General features: G+C 40.5%; 1 protein-coding gene across 6 annotated transcripts in view; it reads left to right on the forward strand.

Moving 5' to 3' along the window:
* CPSF6 (cleavage and polyadenylation specific factor 6) overlaps window positions 1-25184 on the forward strand; it is a 70078-nt gene that overhangs the window by 40521 nt on the left and 4373 nt on the right. For 5 of the 6 annotated variants that reach the window (XM_044978599.1, XM_044978598.1, XM_044978601.1 and 2 more), the window contains one exon: window positions 2279-7567. The gene's annotated coding sequence lies outside the window, so the exon portion shown is untranslated. Of the gene's footprint in view, window positions 1-2278; window positions 7568-23742; window positions 23983-25184 lie in introns of those variants that run through there. The other variant, XR_006572262.1, reaches the window with a different exon arrangement.

Consider the following 25184-nt stretch of genomic DNA (forward strand, 5'->3'; position numbering starts at 1 on the left):
ACAAAAAAATGCCCAACACTGGCAAATTAAATCATTACATAAATATACCTTAAGAGGTAAGCAAAGTGTTTGAGACTACTTTTAGGTGATGTGGGGGGACGTAGACCAAGACCAAAGATTTAGCCTTAAGCTGGCTATTCTACAAGTAAGATATTTAATATGTGAGGAAAAAAATCAGTTTTATTAACAGGAACACTGGAAAACTCTTTACTGTATGGAAATAAGCAGTTCTTAGACAAAGAAAGAAGTGGTATTGCCAAAAGGCGTTGACTAAAAAAAAAAATTCAGTATGTAACCTTTTGCATTTCACCCTTTTTATAAGCTGTTTTGTACTTCAGTTTTCTACAAAGTAGAATGTTGAAAATGTTAATGCATACAGATTTATTTCCTACTATAGGAAGCATTACATCTAAGCTTGCTAATTAGCCAGAATATGTTGACAGGTTAGTTTTTTTTTAAATGAGAATTTATACTAGTTTGGGGAATTTTAGTGTTTTATGTTTTGTAATTTGTAATTTAGCTTCAGTATAATCTTGACAGTCTCTTAGAATCTGCATAGTGCCCTAAATTAAAAAGTGGTGATCCTGTACAGGTTCTTCAAAAGTACCTGTGATTCTTTATGAACTCTAGAAAATCTAGCAAACTCTCCCATTGGACTCAAACTTTTTATGTTAGTATTGTAAATCAAATTGATGCTTTTGGATCTGTTAACTGTCACTGTAGCAGTGCTGAAAGATCCACTATTTTTGCACAGCATTGTATTGCAAGAGCAGCAAATTCTGACATGCAGTCTCGCAGCTGTCATTTATTTATTTGCTCCTCTGAAACATTGAGATCCCTTGTTTGCATTAATAACTTGGCTTTCAATTGCAAATGTTTGTTTTGCATGCAGGTGACACTTTAGTACTACTTTTCTATTGAAAAATCGAGTTTTAAAAGCAGCTGTGGGGATCTGGTCTCTTGGAGGAGAGAATCCCCAAAGGAAGTCACTAGTCAATACATTTGTCACTTGATAGCAAAGTTCATGAATTTGAAAAGGTCTTCCAGGCACTAGTTCAAATTTCAGTGATTCTGCTGTATGCAGACTGTAGTATATAGATAATAAACTCTTTTTTGTTTATTTTATTTTATTTTATTTTTTTAAATCAAACATTACCGGTCATTCTGGGGGAAGGAAGGACAACTAATTATCTATCATCCATACAATACAAGTTTGCTACCTAATTATCTTGCACCATTTTAGTAGTACAAGAATCCTTATGACAGCTGTGCATTGGTGTGTGTTCATGAAATTGCTTCTCTAAATGTCTGATTTTTTTTTAAATGACCGGTTAATGTGTTTGGTTCTTTTAAGCAACTTGATTTAAATTCTTATGAAGTTGTTGAATGTAGAAATTGTGACCTATTGATAACGTACAGTTAACTAGTTGTGTTTTGTAATGGAATTTAAATGAAGCATCAGTGAATGGAATTATACCATCCAAGTATTATGTGAGCTCTACAATTATATTTAAACGAGTTGTTGTGATTCCTTTTAGATACATTGATTGCTGAAATAATTAGTCTAACTAGGATGTAGGGTGTTTTGTTTTTGTTTTGTTCTTGTGTGGGAAACCTGAATTCTCATCTGTATTGTATTTTTTTAAGCAAAGTGGGTTTTTGTAATTGTGACAGTACTTTTTTTAAAATCCAGAGCCCCTATTAATTTGTTAGTTTCCAAATTTTGTAACATTGGTATGAAGCTGATAAATTGCAGAAAATATTGTGCACTGTTAAATATATTACTAATCTGTAAAACACCCACTGCATTAAACATTTAGTGCAGTATTTAATTGTGAAAGAACCAGTTTAGAATTGATGTAAATGGGTGGGTAAAAATGTAAAGAACAAATCTGGTTGTAGCAGCATCATCCAAGTACTTTTCTTATTGACTCTTTCAGTATGAATACTTCAGGAAATGTTCTATATAAATGTTTCCATCATTCACAGAAACAGTAGCTATTTGTTTCTTGTGGTTTGGTACATTAATTGTTAAATTGCATTTTTTCAACTTTCTTGTACAACTATTAACCTTTAGTAAAAATAGATTTTATAGAAAAATTACACTTTGAGAATTTTCAGACAAACAAGTAGCTACTGCTTCAATATCTTTTATTTGTGTTAGATTACATTATGGTGAAGTAGGTGCACGACTTGTGTATGTATAGTTAAGCCAACAATTTTTCTGTGTATTATGGGGACTAGCAAAATCTACATCACAAATTTTGACACATTACAGCTGAAGGAAGAGGAACACCTTGCAAAGACAAGAAACATTCTTCATGGAAAGATGCTTGTCCAGCGGTTTGCTTCTTGTGATTGAACTGAGCCTGTAAGGATTCATGGATAAAATGAACAGGAATAGATCTGAATAAAGCAAATCTGCATACATGGTAACCAGTAGCTCTTTTACTTTTTTATGTTGCTTAACTGTTTTATTTGAGGGAAACCTGTGTGATTTAAAACTTATAGCTTTTGCAACTTTATTACTGGTTATATACATTTGGCAATTATAATGTGCAAGCAATTGGAAAAAAAGTCAAGTAAATCCTTGTTTTTATAGTAGTTTGTTCTTGTTAAAAATGTTCATATGATAATGTCTGTACACAGCACCACTTTGATTACAGTAGATGTAGTGTTGTAATAAACTCTTTAATGGGGCTGATGTGTAAAGCTGTTCAAGTTATTTGATGTTTACACCTCAGGGAAAGTCTTATGTTCAGCAATATTTAAAGATAATGATTCTATGAAAACATTTATACTGTCTTTAAAAAGCATTGCAATACAGTTTTTGCATATGCATCAACCTAATCTTGCGTTCAGTGACTTAAAAATACTAATGCCACTCTTTCACACTTGTTTTTGATATACAAATAGGTGATTACACAAAGGCTTTAGTAATTTGCTTTTCCAGCAATTTTTACATAGATGGCCTGTGAATTTGCTGAAAGGCATGTAAAATTGTAAAAACTGCAGTTTGACATTCTGTGATCCACATAGTCTGTCATTGTTTTGGGGAGAGGAAATCCTAGGTTGATGATTTTAGTAAACTGAAAATTGTCTCCTACAACATGCAGCTGGACTAAGACACTACAGTTTACATTATTTTAATTTAAACTCTTAATGTTGGGGAAATGCTGGCCTTTTTGAAATACAGCTGCAGTTGTTTACGGTTTTATGTTAATAATGCTTGTGTTTGTTTAGGTTTTCCAAGGCCATAGGCAGTCTGTACATAGCTGTATATTAGAAAAATGTGACCGATGAAACCAGTCATGATGTTTCCACTTTTTCAGATAATATGGATTCCAGTGGGCTTGGTATTTTCTTAAAACTGGGGTTTATTCACACATCTGTGTAAAAGGGGGACGGTACACTTGTACATCCCTTGTGCACTGGTGGGGAATATCTTACTGCCTTAACAAAAAGTGAAATAGATTTAGTCATGAGGTTTTGCAAACTTGTCTAAAAACAATTTATTGGAAGTTGGAATTCAAACATTTTAATATCAGAGTATGAACTAAAGAATGAAAGAAAATTTCAAATGACTAGAATTTGTTCTAAATTTTATGAAGGATAAAAATTAGAATAATAGGAAGTGTGTATAACACTTGGCAAATTTACAATTTGCTTTTGCAGACTGGCATGGATGTTCATTCTTAAAATATAGTTTGAGTCACTTTAATAGATTAGTCTGAGAAGTTTTCACTTCTTATACAGATAGGTTGCAGAGCATGTTTTAACGTTTTAAGCTAAGTTTCAAGACCTCAGTGGCTTCAAAAGGTTCTCTTTAACACAAATCATTGGTTTATTTTATAACTTAATTTTATGTTAAATATTAAGGCCCTATTCAGGAAAACACATGCTTATGTGCTTTATTGAACTGGGGCCTATGTCCTGTGCAACTGCAAAAGCTTTATATAAACACTGAGACTCTTAATTTAATTTTTGTCATCTACCATCACGCTAGATTTTCTGCAGATAGGCTGATACTATTGGACTTGCCCACATGCCTCTGCACATTTTCATTTCTTAAATTCTGTACCTCAAGTTCTCATGCACGGGATTATTGGTGTATGTCAAACTACTTGCTTTTGACTTTCAGATGTTTAACCCTGTTTAAAAATGAAAACTGACTTTTAAAACTTTGTATACTAAACATTGTATCAAACAAGTCACATGACTTTTTCCTGTTTTTGTGAGTAGGTTGGTTTTAACTAGTTCTGATGTAACTTCTTAGCTTTCTTAACAAACATTGTTTATTTTCTGTTACTTGTAATAAGTTTAAGGGAAGAAATAACCTGCATATACCTTTACATGGGAAATAGCTAATACCGAAGGAGCAGCAGGTAAGTAATGTGTCCACATGGCTAGAAAGCTTAAACCCAGAAAAGAAGTATTTTTTAATTTCATCACTAAAATTAAAAAAAATTAAGCAGGAACCAAGATTTTGTTCAATTTAGTTATCTGAAATTGATGAATGATACTGTTACTCTTTCCACATTGACTATCATATCTTTTCCCTTCCTTGTCCTTATGTAGAGACTTCCATTGCTGGCAATGGAGGCACCAAAATATCCAACAGAAAAGTTAAACTTTTAATAGAAATCTGTCTGGCTTGTTGGTGAGGTCCTAATATATGAGGCCCCTAATTTCTACCTTGTCTCAATATGTATATAGTTTGAGAGGTTAGATAGCAATCTGATGTATCTAGTGACTAGATGGATTATCTCTTCATTGTGGGTTTACTTTTGTCAAATCTGTTCTGGTTTAAAGTGAAAAGATCATGTGTGTATAAAAATAATCCAAAAACCCTTACAGACGCCAAAAAGGAATATGTCCCATTATACGTTTCATGTGTGTAATTAGATCTGCAATGGAATTTGTATCATGCTTCAGTTTATTAAGCAGTACTGAAAATTTTCTGTGCCCTCTCAGGAGATGTCAGTTTGTTAGTTTACCAGCAGGTGGTGATGCACCTGGATGATGCATTAATTTTTCTTGAAGTGTTCTTTGGTATCCAATTGTATTTATTCTCCTTCTGTTTGTGAAAGGACAAAATAATCTGTTAGGAAGTACATGATATTTTGTATGTGGGCATTCATAAGTAACATTTTAAGTTAACATGATATGGCTCTTGTCCAAAGGATTAAACGGTTACCTGAAATAATGGATTTTTTTTAAAGCAACAAAAATAAGAATACTTTTACAGTCAGGTTAGCTAAGAAAGTTAGTCTGCTTTCTAAAAAGGTGTTTTTAAAGACCGAAAAACAGTGGAATATATTGGGGAAACATGCACCTTTTGCTCTCATTCCCTCTCTGTTCTTTAATGTGCCAACAACTTAAATTCAGATTGTATTACACAAGACAGGCATTTGTCAATTTTTTTTTTAAATTACATAGAATTTGGCTCTCAAATGGCTATTGCATTTGTGTGTGTATGACAAAAGATACCTTATTAAATTTAGGCTTTAACCTGTTTATGAGTGGATGTTCTGATTTGGTTTCTTTGTTGAGAGTATTGAGGTTTGTGGATTTTTTTTAATGCTGTATTTTTTCAATCTGATTATGCTTAGTTGCATACCCAAGTCCTTGTAAATGTTTTCCCTAGCTACATGTGGTTAATTGCAGATTTAAATGTTGTATATATTTGTCATTTGTGTTTCTAGTAAAAATACTGGCATTCTTTTTAGAAATACCTTATTTCTTTTTTTTCCTTTCCTTCTGTCAATGTACAATTTACTGACTTCTTTTTTTTTTTTTTTTAACTAATTTTATTTATGGAATCTTATGCCCCTTGCATAAACTGTTTATCAGTGTGTTTTGTGTAAACTAGGTTATGGACTTAAAACCCTGGCTTTTTGCTAGGTAAGGTACACTGTGTCATATAGCATTATATAAAAAAAAGTATATTTAATATTTCATTTACACTTGAAAGGCTTAAGACCCTCAATTCCTTTGCATTGAACTTCAAAAATAAAAACTTCATATTCTCATAGAAGAAAAGTAGTGATCAGAATATACAGATTTCCTGTAGCAGGCAGTATGTCTTTTGACTTTGGAAAGAAGCAGCATTAATTTTTAGGATGATCAAAATTATTCAGGTAGTGGGTGATATTATATGTCTTTAGTGTAGTGAAATGATTTTAGCATACAAGGCAAGACTGAATGTGCATTATTCAGAACCTTTGGTAGTATCCTACAATTTAGGTTTTTTTACAGTGGGATAACTCGTGATGAAAAGTTCCGTATTAAAGATTCTATAATGTTTACAATATTGATAAAATGGCATCTTTTTAAAATAGGGATGGTCTAAAGGGTCATCTTAGATCCAGATCAATTGTAGGCTCTGCTTAGAGGCTGAACAAACACAAAGGTTGTTTTTTCATGGAAATATCCATGGTCATATGTTCTCTCAGGATTTTTCCTGTGTTGGATCAGACATATATAAAGGGCCCCTCTGGGTTTTGAATCTTTGAGGCCTGTTGAGATTTGGAGGTTTGAGTCCTTTCCTTACCCCCAGTTATAACTAGTTTAGTTACAGGTGCTAACTGGCAGGTAGTCAAATGTATAGTTTATCTCCTTGAAATAAGGAGAAATTTCATTTGAAATTTCCCAACCAAACATGATAGTAACATATACAATAATCTTAAATGTATAGACTTCATCATTAATAGAATTGTAATATAACCAATTAATAGAGCTTGTTGACACCACAGCCCCTTGTTTAATGTATTTTGTGTAGAAAAGATTTTTAACTGTTCATATTGTTGTCACATGTTGTGTTGTTAAATAACATTCCCATGACATCCTATAAAGCTGAGAAAATAAGGGGTATGCATTCTGAATACATGTGATGTCAGATTCAGTTTGCTTACTATTATTGATGTCTTGAAAAAAAATAGGTAGTGTTAGAAAGGAGAATAAATTCCTTTTTGGGAAATTTACAAAGGGTAACTAGCACTGATGACTCCTTCAGCCTTTAAAGGTTATATGGTCTTCCTGTACTGTTCTTCTCCCTGATCTCCATTCTACTCAAAGGTGCAATTGTTCAAGACATAATTTTAAAGTGTGACCTTGGAAATTTTTGTATTAATAGAAATGCAGACTTATTGCATTGCAAATTGTAAACTGATTGGTGTCTATATGAATGCCTGACTCAAAAAGGTTTTTATGAATAGTAACCACTTCCTAATACCAGCAGGCCAAAGAGTGTCATAAGGTATTGAGTTTCTGGAGACCTAGATTTCTCAGCAAGGTAAGGTGCATTTCTGAATACATTTTCAATTGAGGCACCTAGGATTCTAAATTAACTTTATTAAGACTCATTCCTTTTTCATGTTATGCTTGGAATTTTACATTAATTTTCATTTTTTCATTGGTTTTCTTTTTTAATTACCTTTCTTCCAGCCTTTAGAAGACTATTTAGCAATTTGCTGTCCAACCTTTTTGTTGGTCTTAAACTGCAATACTAGTTTACCTTGTAATGAAGAAATAAAATTCAGTTTTTATTAAAAAACAAAAACAAAAACCTTTGTGTGTCATTTTTATTTTGTCTAAGATTCTTACAACAGTCAGCATGTCACATTCTATCAAACTCAGATATTCAGACAAATATAAAAGTAATATTGTGTGCGGAAATAGTTGACTAAATTCTCTTCTAGAAATATTTTCATTCCTTGGCCAACAGTTGCCCTTTTAATTTTTAATAGCAAACACTTTTCTGCTCTTCTTTGGAAGAAGAAAAGTGAGAAACATTCATTAGCCTAAGTAGGACAATTTGATATTGGTAATTTCTAATACCAGAAGGCACCCATTTTCTCACCATTTAAAAAACCTGTGGTTCACTGTGTTTCAGACTATGAAGAAAGGATAACTTTAAATATTTGCATAGCTTGCTTTGTTGTCAGGGTGTTCATTTTCTTCCTTAAATTAGTCTATATTATTCAAAAGCAAAAATGTGTGTATGCTATATACTGTAGTTTGGCACAAAAATCTCTGCTACCTGGCTTACACTAAACAAACTAAGCCCTATCCTTCGTAATGCTGAGGATCTGTTCACCAGTTTGTCAGCCCAGGAAAGCTTGAAAGGGGAAGAATTGCTGTTCCCTGTGTATAGTTTTGCTGTTGGACAGTAAAGCTGTTGTCATTACAATTGAGATTTTGAGTCTATTGCTTGCAGTGGTTGCTCTGAAAGTGATGTGTTTGACATGGTTCAATTAACATAGCATTGTCCTAATGTTGCACTTTGCAGTGTTGTCAACTTTCATGATTTTATTTTGAGTCTTGTGATACCGGGTATTTTTTTCTTAAAGCCCCCTCTCCTGCAGTCATATGTGAGAATCTCAGCTTTCATTTAGAAAAAACAAAAATCCCAACTCTCATGGTTGCAGAGAAAAGGTTAAAAATGGGACCTGAATGCACCCCAAAGACTCAGAAGGCAAACAAAATGAGCCCCAAGGTTTTTTATTTTATTTTTTTATTTTTATTTGTAATTGAATGCCTGAGGTTGGCAATACTGTGATGCTATGTATAGGAAAGACATTCAGAAACTCATGAGTTATTTAACTTATGCTTACAGCTCCACATATGTAATGAATGAACATAACCCTCCTGACTGCAGAGGTCCAAGTATAATGGGTCATATGGTCGCAAGAGGCAAATTGAAACATTCAAGCTAACTCTGCTAGGAGCAGGCTTTTGCTACTTCTGCCTGATTTATATAAGAGAATCTAGTGGGAGGCAAGCAGTTCAAGGAGGATGTTTCTCCACTTAAGCTGCATCTAGAGAAACAATTAGTTTAAACCAGAGGTGTCAAACATAGGGCCCACAAGATCTTTTCCTCCTGTCTGCAGCTCCCTCTTCCTCCTCTAAGGCATCCAGCCTGCACAAGCTACACTTCAAAAGAGCCAGAGCCTGGGAGGAGCGAGATTGCGCCTGACTGGTCACAGTCAACTGAGCTCTCACCAGATCTCGAACAGAAGTTTCCTTCTCAACTTCTCCCCACTTGCTGCCACTGTTGAGCCATGCAGCACCAGGCCCAGAAGAGCAATTGCCTCTCACTCCCTCTTGCCTCTTCCTGCTGCTCTAAGCAGCTCAGCCTTGTGGAAGAAAGCTGCCTCCAGTGCTGTAGGGGGGGAGGGTCTCTTCACCCCACATCTCCTATCCTCCTGCCCAGCAGTTAATTCTCTCCCATCTAAGCCAATCCTGTCCCCCAGCCCTGCCATCAATTCTGCCCCTGGTCCCAGCCTCATCTCTGCAGCTCCTGGGATTCTTCCCTCACCAGTCTATTTTTGGAGTGAGGGAAGGAGGCTGCAGCAGGTATCCGCTCTCCCCCTTCTCAGCCCAGTGTTGCAGGGAGGGAGAGGGAAGCGGGGAAAGAGTACATCCTTCCCATTGCTCACAAGAGGGAAGGGGGAAGTGGAGCACCTGCCCTGAGTTGCTGGGCTCTTTCTGCTCCCTCCTGGCTTGAGATTGGTGTGAGCTCCTGAAGCGCGGGAGGGAGAGCAGCTCTACCTCTGCAGCTGTCCTGTTTGGCTGTTCTTTCCAAGGAGGAAGGTAAGTGGGGAAAGCAGCCAATCAGAGGGAGTTTTCCCTGAGGCAGTACTAAAAATGTGTGCCTCAGCAACGTGGCTGACTTAGAAATTTTATTTCCTGGGTCTGTGAAGAAGCTATGTGTGGCTCAAAAGCTTGTCTCACCAATAGAAGTTGGTCCAATAAAAGATGTTACGTCACTCACCTTATCTCTCTAATCTATGGAATCCAACCAGAAGGGTAAATGGCCCTCACCACAGAATAAGTTTGACACCCCTGGTTTAAACCATGAATCTTTAACCATCAGCATTGTCACACATGGAGTATTGTGGAACGAAGTTCTCACAGCAACATTGTGAGCATGAATTGCTGTATAATCACAGTATCAGAGGGGTAGCTGTGTTAGTCTGGATCTGTAAAAGTAGCAAAGAGTCTTGTGGCACCTTATAGACTAACAGACGTTTTGGAGCATGAGCTTTCGTGGGTGAATACCCACTTCGTCAGATGCATGTATAATCACATTTGCATTCAGAAATTGATAGTACTGATATCTTCTGCTTGTGTGTAATGAGATTTTTAACAACAAAGATGAACTGGATAGAGTGATTCCAAATAAAACTTTAAACGGGGAAGGGAGGAGCCCTGTAGTTTCCTTAGGTCTTTTTTCAGTGGTGTGCAGACAGGGCTCTAACCTTAAGGTTTGGCATGGGACAGAGCCATGACAGGTGCACAGAGGGCAGCTGTTGCATGACTGCTGTAAGGTTAAAACTTCAGGCTTGACCCCTCACATAACTAATGTAGTTCAGAATCCATTAATTTCACAGTTAAAGGCAGAATAATACCTTCAGCAGCTCTGGTCTGACACCCAGTTGGCTTCTGTAACTAAATCCTTCTCTGACACCGCCACATGGTGAAATTACTCATGCACTTTGAGGTCAGAAGAGACTGTCCGACTTTCTGCACATTGCAGGCCACAGAACCTCGCCTGCCCACTCATGTAACAGACTCAGACTCATAGACTTTAAGGTCAGAAGGGACCATTATGATCATCTAGTCTGACCTCCTGCACAATGCAGGCCACAGAATCTCACCCACCCACTCCTGTAACAAACCCCTAACCTATGTCTGAGTTACTGAAGTCCTCAAATCGTGGTTTAAAGACCCAAAATGCATGGTTCTCTTTTCTGTCCTGCCATTTGCCTTCCCACCACTCCTTTCATTCCCTTTTTTCTGCATTGGAGCACTGCAGGACCTCCTGGAACATGTCGTCTTTGCTTTGTCTTGGGCGTTTTCTTATCTGGTGGAGATGCTCGGTTGGGGTGTGGGGGGTGTTCCTGAAGGCCACATCTGGCAAGTCCTCAAATCATGATTTAAAGACCTCAAGTTACAGAGAATTCTCCATTTACACCAATTTAAATCTGCAAGTGACCTATCCCCATGCTGCTGAGAGAGGCAAAAAAAAACCCCCAAAACAAACCCAGGGTCTCTATCAAACTGACCTGGGGCAAAATTCCTTTCTGACCTCAAATATAACAATCATTTGGACCCTGAGCATGTGGGCAAGACCCACCAGATAGACACCTGGGAAAGAATTCTCTAGTAACTCAGAGCCTTCCCCATCTAGTGTTCCATCACCGGCCCTTGGAGATACTGCTGCTTGGCTACATGCTATTGTAGGCAGTCTCATCATACCATCCTCTTCATGCATTTATCAAGCTCAGTCTTGACGCCAGTTAAGCTTAAAAAGCTGTTCCAGAAGGAATTGAAGGCCTTTCAGGCAAAAGCAGAATTGAGAGAGAGAGACCCTTGTTTTCTGATAGAATTAAAGCTTTGCTGGACATGAAGAAATTTAAGAAATTTAACTTTTACATTTCTGAACTGAATCTCACAGTTGGAATTATTACTAGGATATTATCACTACACCAATTTAACCATACATTCCTTCATTTAGTCTAACGCTGAATGGCATACAGTTGTGCTAAACATATCTAAAAGCTTAAATAATAATAAACAGTTACTACCCCCATAACACTACTTATAAGAGGTTTAGACCTGGGGGTGCTCAAAGCCATGTTGGCTGGCTCCAGGTTGGGGTGAAGCAGGTACTAGTAATGAACTTTCAGAGTGTACACTTTTATACCTTTTAACAAACAAGTGTTGTTATTGCCGATAGCTAAGAATCAGTTTGGGGAAGTTTTAGACTGGACACTTTTTCTTAGGCCTGGAGTAGACAAGATTTACAACTGGGCTCCTCCCTTTCTGCAAGGCTTTTTCTCTTATCAGTTACCTTCCAAGTCCAGTTTTTACAATTAAGCCACATTCTACAAGGCTTTCCCATAACTGCTAGCACAGGGGCGGGCAAACTTTTTGGCCTGAGGGCCGCATCGTGTTTTGGAAATTGTATGGAGGGCGGGTTAGGGAAGGGGTTGTGCCCCCCCCCCACCCATGCTTCTCGCCCCCTGATATCCCACCCCCGGGACCCCTGCCCCATCCACCGCTCGCTCCCTGTCCCCTGACTACTCCAAACTCTGTCCACATCCCTGCCCCTTGACCACCATCCTGAACTCCCCTGCCCTCTATCCAACCTTCCCTGCTCCCTTACCATGCTGCCTGGAGCACTGGTGGCTGGCGGCACTACAGCCATGCACTGCACAGCACAGAGCACCGGATCAGGCCGGGCTCTGCAGCGGCGCTGCCTCAGAGCTTGCAGCCCTGCCACCCAGAGCATTGCGCCGGCTGCAGGGTGAGCTGAGGCTGCGGGGGAGGGGGAACAGCAGGGGAGGGGCTGGGGGTAAGCCTCCTAGGGAGGAGCTTAGGGGCCGGGCAGAAGGGTCCCGTCAGCCGGATGTGGCCTGCGGGCCGTAGTTTGCCCACCTCTGTGCTAGCAGAACATTCACCTTACACAAAGGGCAAGGCGTATTTTTTTAACCGAAGCTTTTAACCCTTTATGTACCTATCTAATCCTCTGTTCACTTTTCTAGAAAAAGAGGGGACTCCGTGCAGAAAAGGAGGGCTTCAAGAGGGATGATGGGACTCTACTTCCTTTTAAAGTGAGAAAACTCCCTTACCCTGCTTTAGTAGTTCTCTTAGTAGCAATGGCTGTCAGAAGCTGGCTACTGTTGAAGACAGAAAGCCGGAGTAGATGAACCATTTACCAATATAGCAATTTATATGCTCTTGTGGAGATGACCTGCCACTCTGTTTTCTAACACAAATATAAGAACAGTGGGGACCCCCACAAATCCTATGGCAGCCTGTGTGCAGAGGCAAAATCATCGCTCCTCCTCCTGATGACCTCAGGGTCAGCTTCAGTGAAACCACTTTGAGCTCCCTCTTCCAGAGCTGCTATCCTGCCTCTCTTGTCACTGGAAGAGCGGGGCAGAGAAGTCAAAGGAAGCCTCAAAACTCACTACATAGAAGCAGGCCCTAGTTTTTATCGGAAGTTCCCTTACCTGCACCCTCTGATGCATATGAGGCTTAATTTTTTTCTAGGTGGTGTCCCTCAGTCTCCCAGCTGCTCCATAGAGGTGGGGGGAAGAATACTTGTGTTCCTCTGTCCACCTCCCCACAGAGCCTCTCGGGGCTGTTGATATCAGAGGGAACATGTGGTGTTTGAAGCAGTATTGTAGTTTGGACTTATCCACTCCACAGGACACAGGGAAACTGCAGAGGGCAAAGGCCTCAGTCTGCAAAAGGGAAGAAAAGTGGAAAATTAATCAAGGATCCCAAATTGGGTCGATCTCTGGTTGAAATGATTAAAAAGGATGAGAGCATGGACACTCACCAGGACCCCTGCTCTTAAAAGATGAATCCAGCCCCGTGTCTAGAGCAGGGGTCGGCAACCTTTCAGAAGTGGTGTGCCGAGTCTTCATTTATTCACTCTAATTTAAGGTTTTGCGTGCCAGTAATACATTTAAACATTTTTAGGAGGTCTCTTTCTATGAGTCTGCAATGTATAACTAAACTATTGTTGTATGTAAAGTAAATAAGGTTTTTAAAATGTTGTATATAAAGCTTCATTTAAAAATAAATTAAAATGCAGAGCCCCCTCAGACCGGTGGCCAGGACCTGGACAGTGTGAGTGCCACTGAAAATCAGCTCAAGTGCCGCCTTCAGCACGCGTGCCATAGGTTGCCTACCCCTGGTCCAGAGCACACAACTCAAGTGAGGTCTGCAATTCACATTGTTTCTTGCAAGGTAAATGAAGATGTGGTTTCTGGCAGACCACTGGAAATTTTTTAATCAAGATTAATTGTTTTTTTTAAAGAGATGCTTTAGTGCAAGCACAACTATTGGACTTGATGGAGGAATTATATAAGAAAGTTCAATGGCCTATGTTATGCAAGAAGGCACACTGCACTGTCACAATGGTCCCCATTTGGCCTTAAAAATCTATGAATCGGCTTTGCGAAAAGCTCTCAATCGTCCATCCAAACTTTGCTATTGAAAAAGTAGGTGGGTCTTACATTTTCCAAGGCATTTGCACAGCATGAAAAATTGTTTTATTTCTCACATATATTTTGGCTACATAGAAGTTACCTGAAAACATAGCTGGGGTATTTTTTTATTATTTATTTTTTTAAAGAACTCGTGTTGTGTTCTGTGCTGTACAAGAATCAGCTACTGGGACAGTCATATGAGGAGTGTTAACCCTGTGGGAAACAGACACAGAACAATACTCACTAGGGGAAGATAATTTTGGCTGAGACACTTTGGACAGCTTGGAGGGATGGTATCAGAGTGGGAACAGAGGGGTGGTAAGAGTACCCGAGGTGGGAGATCAGATTGGGAACAAGTTTTGACTGTTGGGATGGGATGGAAAGGAAAGGTCAGATGTCCAAAATGCATAGAAGTGTCTTGATTTAATGACAGCCTGGAGGGGCGGTGAGGAGTTGTCAGAGAAGGCGCAGAATGTAAACCTGAGAGATGAGGTGGATGGTTGAAGGAGGAAGAGTGGAGGGCTGAGGACGAAAATAGAGCTCTGTTTTGATCAGGTTGAGTTGGAGCTGGCACTGAGCCATAGAAATTCCCTCTACCTCCTGCTTATACACAGCATGGTGTGTGCCAGATTAGGGGGAAAAAAATCCATTAAACAGGTGTTAATCCGGGTGTGTTTATATTGGTGCAGCAAAGGATGAGCACACCCAGACCTCCAGAATCTGCCCAAAGACATTTTTTTCATTACACTTACAGAAACTCTCTGCTGCTGTTGGAGTAAAGCTAAAGAGTAGTTCTTCCCTTCACCCATTGATGGGAACTTACTGCCATTTTTTTTTTGCTGGTCCTGTTCATCACTTCTGAGTACGTCACAGAAAAACACTGCATTCCCTACTGCTTCCCTTCAGACTGCATTCATTGCATGTCTTGCACTTCTGCATCTGCTCAAAGGGAAACTCAAATTGGGGGAACATGGAGGGTTTGTCTACTTTACAGAGCATGACCTACTGCAAATGATGGATGTTAACGGTGGATGTAGCTGAACCTATGAGGACTATTTAGCAGCAACTGTAGACAAGGTCAAACCATGTGCAGCACTATTTCCAAAAACTGTTTGTCTCTGTTCAGCAGTGGTTCTGCCACGCTAAGCACCAGGTCATTTTTGTAACAAAGATAATCCCCTAATATTCTTCAGAATTGGGGGGGGGGGAAGCAGTCCAAATATCCCACACACTTACAGACTATTTTAACTAACAGCCTCCTACTGCCATCTAGTGGCTAAAATTTTGCTTTTAAAGAACAATAAATAACTCTACACTGAAATTAACACTTGCTTTTATAGAATTAAGATCACTGTGAGTTGCAGAGGGGGAGCATTGAGCTTGTGCCCCCTTTTCCTCTAATGCACTCCCCTTATTTTTCTTGGGTTTTTATTATGTAGAAAGGAGACCTATATGATTTTTTGAAAACCTGCATTCACTTAAATTTAAATCTTTTCTGCTTTAAAAGCCATTATGTTGATGAGACAACGAGTGAAAGTGTGGCTTCAGAAGAGACTTAAAGTTGAGCGCTGAGAGGGAAGGGATTTTTAATTGGACTATTTGAAATTTTTAACACCTGTCAGTGTTTGGGAGAAATGTTGTCATTTACACATTTGACACCCATCTGTAAGATCCCAAGAGCTACTCCAGCAAAAACCAGGCTTGGACCTGGTTTATACTTAAAAATTAGGTTGACACAGGTACCATGCTCATAGGTGTGAGAAATTCACCCCCCTGAGTGTTGTAGTTAAGCCAACTTAGATATCGCTAGGTCAACTAAAGAATTCTTCCATTGACCTAGCTACTGTGATGTGGGGATGTGGATTACCTATAGCAGTGGAACAATCCCATTTCTCACTGTAGGAAGCACCTACTCTAAGGCACTATGGTGGCATAGCTGCAGTGCTGTAACTGTACCACTGTAGTGCCCATAGTGGAGACGTGGCCTTGGTACTCCTGATCTATCCCAGTTTTAAGACATCAACCTGACAGTCACCTCCTCTTCTCTGTCCTTCCCACTCTCCTTAGAAAAGCCAAACAAATACGAGCTAAACCTTTTCATGCCTTTATACATCGTACAAAGTTCATTTCTTAGTCTACATTGTAAAAAGCAGCTGTCACCTTTTGATCACTGTGCTCTTTCAGGTTTATCTGCATAATGTTTGAGAGTATGTTGATAATAGTATCTTTCATGCTGGAATGATGTGCAAATTAGATACAAACAAGCATCACTTTGTCACTGAAATACGCTTTTCGAGGTACAGAACCGTATAGACAGCAGGAAATGAAATTTTTGGCTAAGGCTACTGTGGCAAACACTTACTTTTACAGAAGATGATATGGGATTGGTAGACGTGTGTAGAGGAGACAGTACTTCTGTCTGAAAGAGTTGGCCATTTAAAGATACATGCTCGTGATTCCAGAGAGTCTATGTATTTCAAACCCGATGGTTAGAACATGAGGCATCCCCTTTCTTTGTTTAACCATCTGCTTACTAGTGACAGAAACAGAACTAGCCACCATCACCCTTTACAAATTTCAGACTGTGCTTTACTCAAATGTGTGGCTTTAGCTGGATGTGTTACAGCTCTTTACTCTGCAGAAAGGGGGATAAAACAGACCATTCATGGGTCAAGCTGTACAAGTCTCAGACTCCCACCTCAGAAGGCTAATTGGTGCTTGTACATGATTAAAACTGCAGTCTCACCTTTGTAAATCATGCTTCCTGGAATCTTTCCAACACAGGAGTTGACAGCAACCCATTCATTTCAAAAGCATGTACTGTAGAGGTAACAAAGGGTGCTCAAGTCAAAACATTAGTGTCTTAAAATAAACTTTTGGAAATAACGTGTGAACTAATGTTTTTAAAAGTGCTTTGAAATGCTTATCCTGGCACAAAAGGATAAGAAGGCAAATGTCTTATTACTGTTATAAAAATAAATGGAATCTCCCATCTACACCAATTTTCTCTATGAACAAAGTTCTATCTTCTCCTTCTGGAGCTGGAAGCATTCCTTCCAGGGATTGGCAATAATTGTACTGTATTTTGGAGACCAGAGAAAATCATATTGTGTATGACTGATCCCCAGTGTGAGCCCTACTTTTGACAACTGGCCCCATTTAATGAAGTTACTTGGAAAACCAATTATGCTTTTTATTCTAAATGAATCTGAAAATAAAACTGAGTTACTTCCAGATTGTTGTTTTAATTCAGCATTTATGGTCATAATACTATTAACCAGTTTGGCTTAGTATTTGTGAGCGGCTCCGATACCTCATTGAAGAGCCAGGCAAGACTTAGGTAAAATCGCTTTATTTAAAGAGACAAGTGGCATGGCACCAAAACAAACACTCCCCCCCTCCCTAATTAAAGTAATAATCTGCTAAAATGTATCACAGCCTATCAGGAAAGCTGGCAGCCTGAAGTTCAGTACTGGAGCCATACTTGTGATATCTCTAGCTGTGCCTAAGCCTTGCTTTGAGAGGGCTCTGGGCCTGTTCCGATTGGTTCTCTTTCTGCAGCCCTGATCCTGCAGTGAGCTATGCAGGGGTCTGCCCACATGGAGCTCATCATGCAAGACCAACACCTGGGAAATTGGTCATAAGGCCCCCACACAAACAAATTGAAATCTTTCTCCTTTATTTAAAAAAAAAACCCTCCAATTACCTCCCATTAAGCAAGTATGCTTGAGTTAATGTAAAAATAATTCTGAAACCCACAGTCTTCAATTTTCCTATTCATAAGCGAAGAGGCAACAAAATGATAGGCCAACTCCTGACCATCAGAACCCAACAAGTGTAGGGTTGGGGTGGATATTGCCTCCATGGGCCTGGTCTACACTGGGGGGTGGGGAGATCGATCTAAGATACACAACTTCAGCTACAAGAATAGCGTAGCTGAAGTCGACGTATCTTAGATCGACTTACCTCCCGTCCTCACAGCGCGGGATTGACTACCGCTGCTCCCCCGTCGACTCCGCTTCCGCCTCTCACCCTGGTGGAGTTCCGGAGTCAACAGGAGCACGTTTGGGGATCGATTTATTGTATCTAGACAAGACACAATAAATCAATCCCCGATAGATAAATCGCTACCTGCCGATCCGGCGGGTAGTGTGGATGTACCCTTAGGTGTAGAACATTTCAGCCTCTGTCTGCGTCTGTTACAGGGAGCTCCTAAACACAAGGAGGACTGCTAGAGCAAGAAACAATTACTCTAGCTCTCAAGGGCCATGCTATGACACAAACAAACATTCAGTCACTGTGTAGCAAACAACACGGTACAGTAGCTTTTAATAATCAATCTTTAGTTCACCCCCCTTCGCTGGATAGTGCATAATTGACCTCTTAATATTTACTTTTCCCTAGAAATAAGCCTTTCATATTCAAAATTCCCTTTAAGAGTACAGAGCTTCAAAAATATCCTCCTTTCCCCACTGCAGTCCCTGTCTCAGGGTAGGAAGTTTTGTGATTACCCTGGGTCACAGCAAACAAAGCATGTATTGGACAACAAACAAACGGAGCCACCCACATGTTCCTACTTGTACACAGAGCAGAGTAGCCTTGTCCAGGAGAATTGCCCATTGTGATGACAGGTATTAGTAACTGAACAGCTGAACTGCTGCTGAGCACTGTTTAACAGAGACCTGTGTGCTTCCTGTTCCATGTATCTCTACTGCTTTCCCCTGGGAGTCATTGGGCATGTTATTTACACTATGCCATTAAATCAAACACAAAATACCAAGCCACTTGCCTGTTTGTATCTCATACTTGCTTTATACACGGAAAGGCCTATTTGATCATTAAAATCAAGGCCGGGGGCCTTGGCTTTGGCATTTTACAAGTAAATGTAGATGGATGATTTCGCTCAGACTATTTGCAGATCTTAGTGTTTCTAATAAATCAGCTGCCAGGGGCTGGACTGTGCCTAACTCCTGTACGAGGGTGGGAGATCAAGTGCAGCAGCCCAGAAGGGGCTCAGAGGAAATAAGTCCATCGGTCTGTTTTCTCCTGCCTTTCCCCCCTGCCTGCTGATAAACTAATTTGCCTATCTGCAGAAAGAGTATGCTGATCTTGCCTGTGGAGTGGGGCATATATTTCCCAGCCTGCCAGGGAGGCCAATAGGATTGCCAACTTTGGTTGGATGAATTCCTGGAGGTTTCATCACAAGACATTATCTTTAATTAAAGATAAATCTTTAATTCCTGGTGACTCCAGGACAATCCTGGAGGGTTGGCAACCCGTGAGGCCACACACTACCTGCCATTCTCCCTGGTGTAGTGTTGCTCTGTCCCACTGTCCACCATGGAGCTGTGCATATGAGACACAATCTGGTCTGTAATGGTTACAGAATCACATCCTGCCGCGATGTACACCTGCCAGCAGCACTTTTCAGTCTCATTATGCAGAAGTTCCATTTAATTAAGGCCTTGTTTCTCTACAAGTCCTTTTTTCTCTCTCTCTTTTCATCAGCCCAATGCTAGTATCTCCATCAGTCCCTGACACTTATTGCTGAGCGGTCTGTCACTTTTCATGTGATCTTGCCATTTTTAATCCTAGCCCGCACTGAACATGTGTGGTTCAAATACCACATTTCAACAGCTTTTACCAGGAGTTTTCATGCTGGAGGTAGCCTTCAAACTACCAATACATCCATTTCGTGCATTGTAGCTCTTAATTATCAAAGATTTGTGAGTAGTTCCAAAAAAAAATTGAGTCTCTCTCACCAATCTTCTCCCCACACCGTCACCCCGCAGCAACGCGATAATGTGGCTGTGACATGGCCTTTTTCTCTAAGGTAGCGTGCTGATGACAGAAGGGGAGGGACTTGATCACTTTACTGTGGGGCCAAAGGAGAAACTGAGCTGTCCCAAATTTAATACTTATTTTGCAAAAGAAGTTTGGGGAAATGACTGATCCGTGTACTGAAGCATGGGCGAAGCCCCCTTCGCTCACAGCTGTGCATGAGGAACTGCAAGGAGAAGTGGTGCACTTTTTAACGGAAGTTTTAAATTCCTGTGCCTACTTGGAGTAGCCAGGCCATGCAATATGCACAGGCAATTGTGGGGAGAAATTCTCACCTCTCTGCTGCTCAATGGCTGCAGCAGCCTTCCCTGCCTTTATATTCTTGTCCCTGTTGTGGGAGGATCCTGTGATCCACATGACAGTGGATTCTGGGATCCTATCCCTGCAGAGCAGGGCTTTGCACTGTGCATGAAGTGCACCCCTCAAATCCCCTTTCTTCCCATGCAGTTGAACTGCATCAGTTCTGCTGCCAGAGGATCTCTCCATTGCCAGAGAAGCTCGGATTGTCCTAGAGTCTGCAAAACAGGGTCTATGGACAAACCTGCTGTAATACACCACATTGACCCTGTGGTTCAAGAATAGCCTATGGATCCGGGGTGGCTGAGGAATTTACCTGCCACTCAGTTTACGTGGTTATTCTGAAATTGCATGTGCACATTAAGACATTCTACTGAATGCTGCTGCAGTTCCCCCTGGGGCTGACCAGCCTCCACAAAGCTGACCAAAGTGGGTTCGCCCCCATATAGATTCTTAATGGTGTGACAGTAGGTTCATGTGGCCATTGTGAGATGAATTGTTCTTTCTTACATCCTTCTTTCAGTCAATAAATGAGATCACCCTGTAGCTGAGTGGCAACATTTTTGGCACTAAGCAACAGGGAGGTGGGGTGAGCATGATGTTGTTTAGACTAGACAAGCCAGAGCAAAGAGCAGTAATTTCCCAGCAAATGCTATCCGTGTCAGACTCAGATATCAGTGAAAATTATAGGGGGAAATGGAACCATAGCTGCAGCAGCAGTTTGGTATGATGCTGCTGCTCGTTCTGTTGGGCCATCAGAGCAGTAGCCATACTTGCACTAATGCAGCTTTTGCCCTGGAGTATGGCGTAGTGTCCACCTGTAGTCTTTTCATGGGGACCAATGTTTGGTTGCCATTCCTTATCGGTGTGCGCCGGTCTATCATGATCACCCTAGGGGAGTGAGCTTATTTATGTTCAGATGAATTAACATGTCAGAAAAATCCTTCTTTCCCAATTTGAAAGAAAGCATCATCTTTTGTGCACCACCAGCCCCACTTTCTGGTTCGGAGAGCTGCCCAGATGCTTGGTCTTCCTATTAAGTTTGGTAAATTACACCTATATCTGTGGGCAGCCACACTCTGAGGTCTGGATGTGGAATGGCCACGCTGGAAGGGAGCCAATGCTGAGGAATATATCTTATAGCCCCCTAGGCCAAGCCTTCTGGCTTTGGTCCTTTGGTGATAGTGCTCAGACAGAGGCACGTTCTTCTTTTGGGAATGTAGAATTGTCCTTGCTGCTCTTCACTTTCTTCATGTTACGAGGAATGATTCTTATGCCACATCAGATCAAGAGAGACCTTTTCAAGAGGTCATCTCTTCCCCCCTCCCCCCATTGGATATCATAATCTATGTGTGTCACCAATAGCAGAAAAAAGAAGTGTGAAAATTCTACAGGGCAGTAGCCCCAGGGCCATGCAAAGAGTGACTATATCTATAATATGAGGCTTCTTTATCATCTCTACTGCTGGGGAGGAAACAGCCGCTCCCAGGCCATGAAATTACAATCTAGAATCTCAAAACATGGGAGACTAATAGGCACTGATTATTTTCTGACTATTTCAGAGAGAGAAATGAAATGCAGTCTCCTTCCAGAGAAATGTGAATTGAAATGGCTCTGATCCATACAAGGGGTAGCTGAAGAAATACCATCTGACTATTGCCAACCAATCCACTTAAGGGGGAAAAAAAGTGCCTTGAAATGTTTGTTGCTGGCAAACACACAAGAAATTCACATTCTCAACTTGGACATTAACACGTTTCATGTATACAGAAGCTGCAGTTTAGCTTGAAAAAGATATTTCAGGTATTATTAATTTTTGAGTTTGATATTTGGTACAACTCTACAGAAAACTCAAGGTGACAGGTGGAGATTAGCCTGTTTCTTCAGGGGTCATTTATGCTTTTTTGTCTGCTTGGCTATAGCCATATTTATTATTTCTAATCCACACCTTGCTGTAGAACCATGCGTCAAAATCCTGATCTTTCAGAAAACAACCAAGAAAAACAAGCAAAAAAAACTAATAACCTCCTTTCTAGCTTTCATGGCAGTAAAAATACCTTAAAAGTATGCTCAGTGGGAATCAGTTCAGTGGTGTCTTCCGGAATCTGCACACAACCAGAAACAATAGCTCTGAGAGGTGTGAACGTCTCCATTGTTCTCAATGGGATGTTAATTCTGAAGCCTTAAGATGACATTTAAATGTTAACATTGTAAATTATTTTAATGGAGGATCATTTTAATAGAAACATCCAGCCTATTTCCTTACCCCACGTTTCCAACCTCCTACTACTGCCTGAGCTGCAACAAGCACCCAGCTGCCCATCCCTCCAGTTCTTTCCTGCCCGATTCTCCTGTTTCCCTCTTGACAGTTTCTACAATGTAGTTGTGATGAGCAGGAGGGGGTCTGCAGGGGCTTGTGGGAGCCCTTTGTTAAAAGCAGGTGGATTTTCAGGTCCAGGAAGGAGAATTTTGGCTTTCATTAAAAATAAAAAGTGAGTCTTTAGGCCTTCTAATTGTACAGATAACCTGGAGACTATAAATTGATGTACAGTAATTGCTAGGGTAGAAAGGAATAAACAGCTTGGTTCATCTCTGAAGATCCTCTCCTGCCCCCCATACACACATTTTACTGATGTAAAATGAATAAATAAAGTATAAGTGGGTGGATGTATGGGGTGTACCTGAATAGTCATCTTACTAATTCTTCCCAAAATATTTACATCATCCCTGCTGGTGTGCTCATAATGAAGATAACTCAGTGACCCAGGCGGGTATTTATTTCACTGGTCCTCCTCCAGAATGATACAGATGCTTGTTAAAATGTTTAGCTGCCTTTGAAACTAGGAGCAAGCCAGCTGATTGATTGATACTCAACAAGCTCCTATACCTAAAGTTGGGTGACATTTTTTGGCCAAAACTTTTTTCAGGGAAAAATGCTGATTCAGTGGCACCAAAGTGTTTTGCGAATTCGTGTGGATTTCACCAGATTGTTCATTTTAAATAAATACAAACAAAATCTCAAAGACTCTAAATGTCTCATTTTCTCATTTTCAAAAGGCAACTTTGATTTTTTGTCTTGCAATGATTTTTTGTTTCAAAAATTCCTTTAATTTTATCTGAAAAAATCAAGAACATTTTAAAAGGGTTGAAATCAAACAAAACATTTTGTTTGATCAAAAATGAATTCTGTTTTACTTTTCAGTTTGCTGGAAATTTTCATTTTCTGTCTGACCCAAAACCAACTTTTTTCCACTTTTCAAAATTAGCAACAAAACAAACAAATCCATTATTTACCCTGTGCTAGCCACACCCAAAGGCCTGGTGTGAACGCTGCTCGGGAATTCCCCTCCTACATCCTCCATCATTTTGTTAAATCCTCACATCCCCCAATCCTTGCTGGCTACTCCCTGGTACACCAGGGTGGGAGGTAAACTTAGTGCGGCTGCACAGCATGGGAATCTAGAAACCCTCTCCTCTCCCTTGATGCCTGCCTTCCCAGCCTCAGCTCAGAATAGGAAGAGCTGGTATAGGAAGGGCCTGGAGCTTACATCACCACACAAAGAACATCCACTCTCTAATCTGACTCCCATCACAGGCAGGAGATACCCCCTTCCTGACCCCAATCAGCCACCGGAGACCCACTCCCACACCTACCCCCCCATGTCAGAGAAGAGCCATCTACTTTAAGAAACAAAGGGGACTCAATTCTCAACCAACCATCAACACAGAAGGGACAGGCTGCAGGACATCACCCCTGCCTACCAGAATTGCTGCCATCAAAGGCCACAGGACAGCCACCTGCATCATTGCTACTTCTGTCAGGAAGAGCTGCCAGGTAGGGGAACCACCTCAAGGATCCTTCTATGAAATGGCGGGTGGGGGAAACTGTAGTGACTCAAGAGGTGGTTGGCCAGGAAAAGGGTGGTGGTGGAGTTTTGTATCGATGAGAATTGTTTGTTGGGGGAAAGGGTGTAGAATTGAACTTTTATGTTTGGGGGCATGGAGAGGGTGTTTACCCAGGGAATGGCACACTTTTGAGGGAGCCCATTGTTAAAATATTGGCAGCACAGCCCTGCTTCTGAAGACCTAGGAAGAGTTAACTGTAATAATTTATACTCCAGTCAGATTGCAGTGGGGTGATTCCATTCTGGCTATCTACGTTCAGCTAGAACTCGCAATGGACACAGAATTCTTCACTGTTGTGCTGCTGTGCAGTGTCTCAAGGTTTTCAGTGCCAGCTGTGGCTGCATTCAATGGTGGTTGCAGTGTTCTCTGATTACACAGTTTTATAGCTAGTCTGCTGCTTTGGCTGTTTGGAGAAAAACACTATATAAATATCTCTCACATACAAAGACTCAAAGGTCATATTATAAATGACCCCCCAAATCAACATTTAAAACAACAGATTTGGGGTATTATCTTCACTAAATTGCCATGGTTGACATTTTTCATACTTCATGAACTTAGGAATTCCTGAACAACATTGTTTAGGGCTCTCCTGTCTGGCCATACAGTGTATGGAAAAGAACTCTTCAACTTTGGGCGAGATCATCAGCAGATGTAAATTGGTGTAGCTCCATTGAAGTCACTGATATGTTCCAGCTGAGGGTCTGGCCCTTGGTCTTCAGCGTTTCGGCCAGCTTGGGAAAGGAATAGCAATGCTGTGCAGAACATGCACTTAGTCCCCACTGACAGAGAGCTGAGGAAAGGGGAAGCATCTTGTACCAGTAATCCCTTTGGCTGCACTGGTGCTGATGGCCTCTGAGGAGAGGCCCCATAGATATCAATGTGAGTTAAGCACCTAAGTACCTTACAGGATCTGGGCCTAGGACTCCCAAGTCTTTAGAATATTAGGTAGGCGGGAAAATGTGAAAGGAAAGATCTTGTGAGTCCAAAAATGGCTTGAAGGATTCTGTTCTCTCCCCACCCAAGAATAAGCTGTGATTTGTACTGGAGACAGTACTGAACCTGATATTACATTGGCACAAAGTGGACTAGAGACACATATTTTTACACCCAGCTTGGCAAACTTCTGCA

Source organism: Mauremys mutica, chromosome 1 (genome assembly GCF_020497125.1).
Source record: "Mauremys mutica isolate MM-2020 ecotype Southern chromosome 1, ASM2049712v1, whole genome shotgun sequence".
Lineage (NCBI taxonomy): Eukaryota > Metazoa > Chordata > Testudines > Geoemydidae > Mauremys > Mauremys mutica.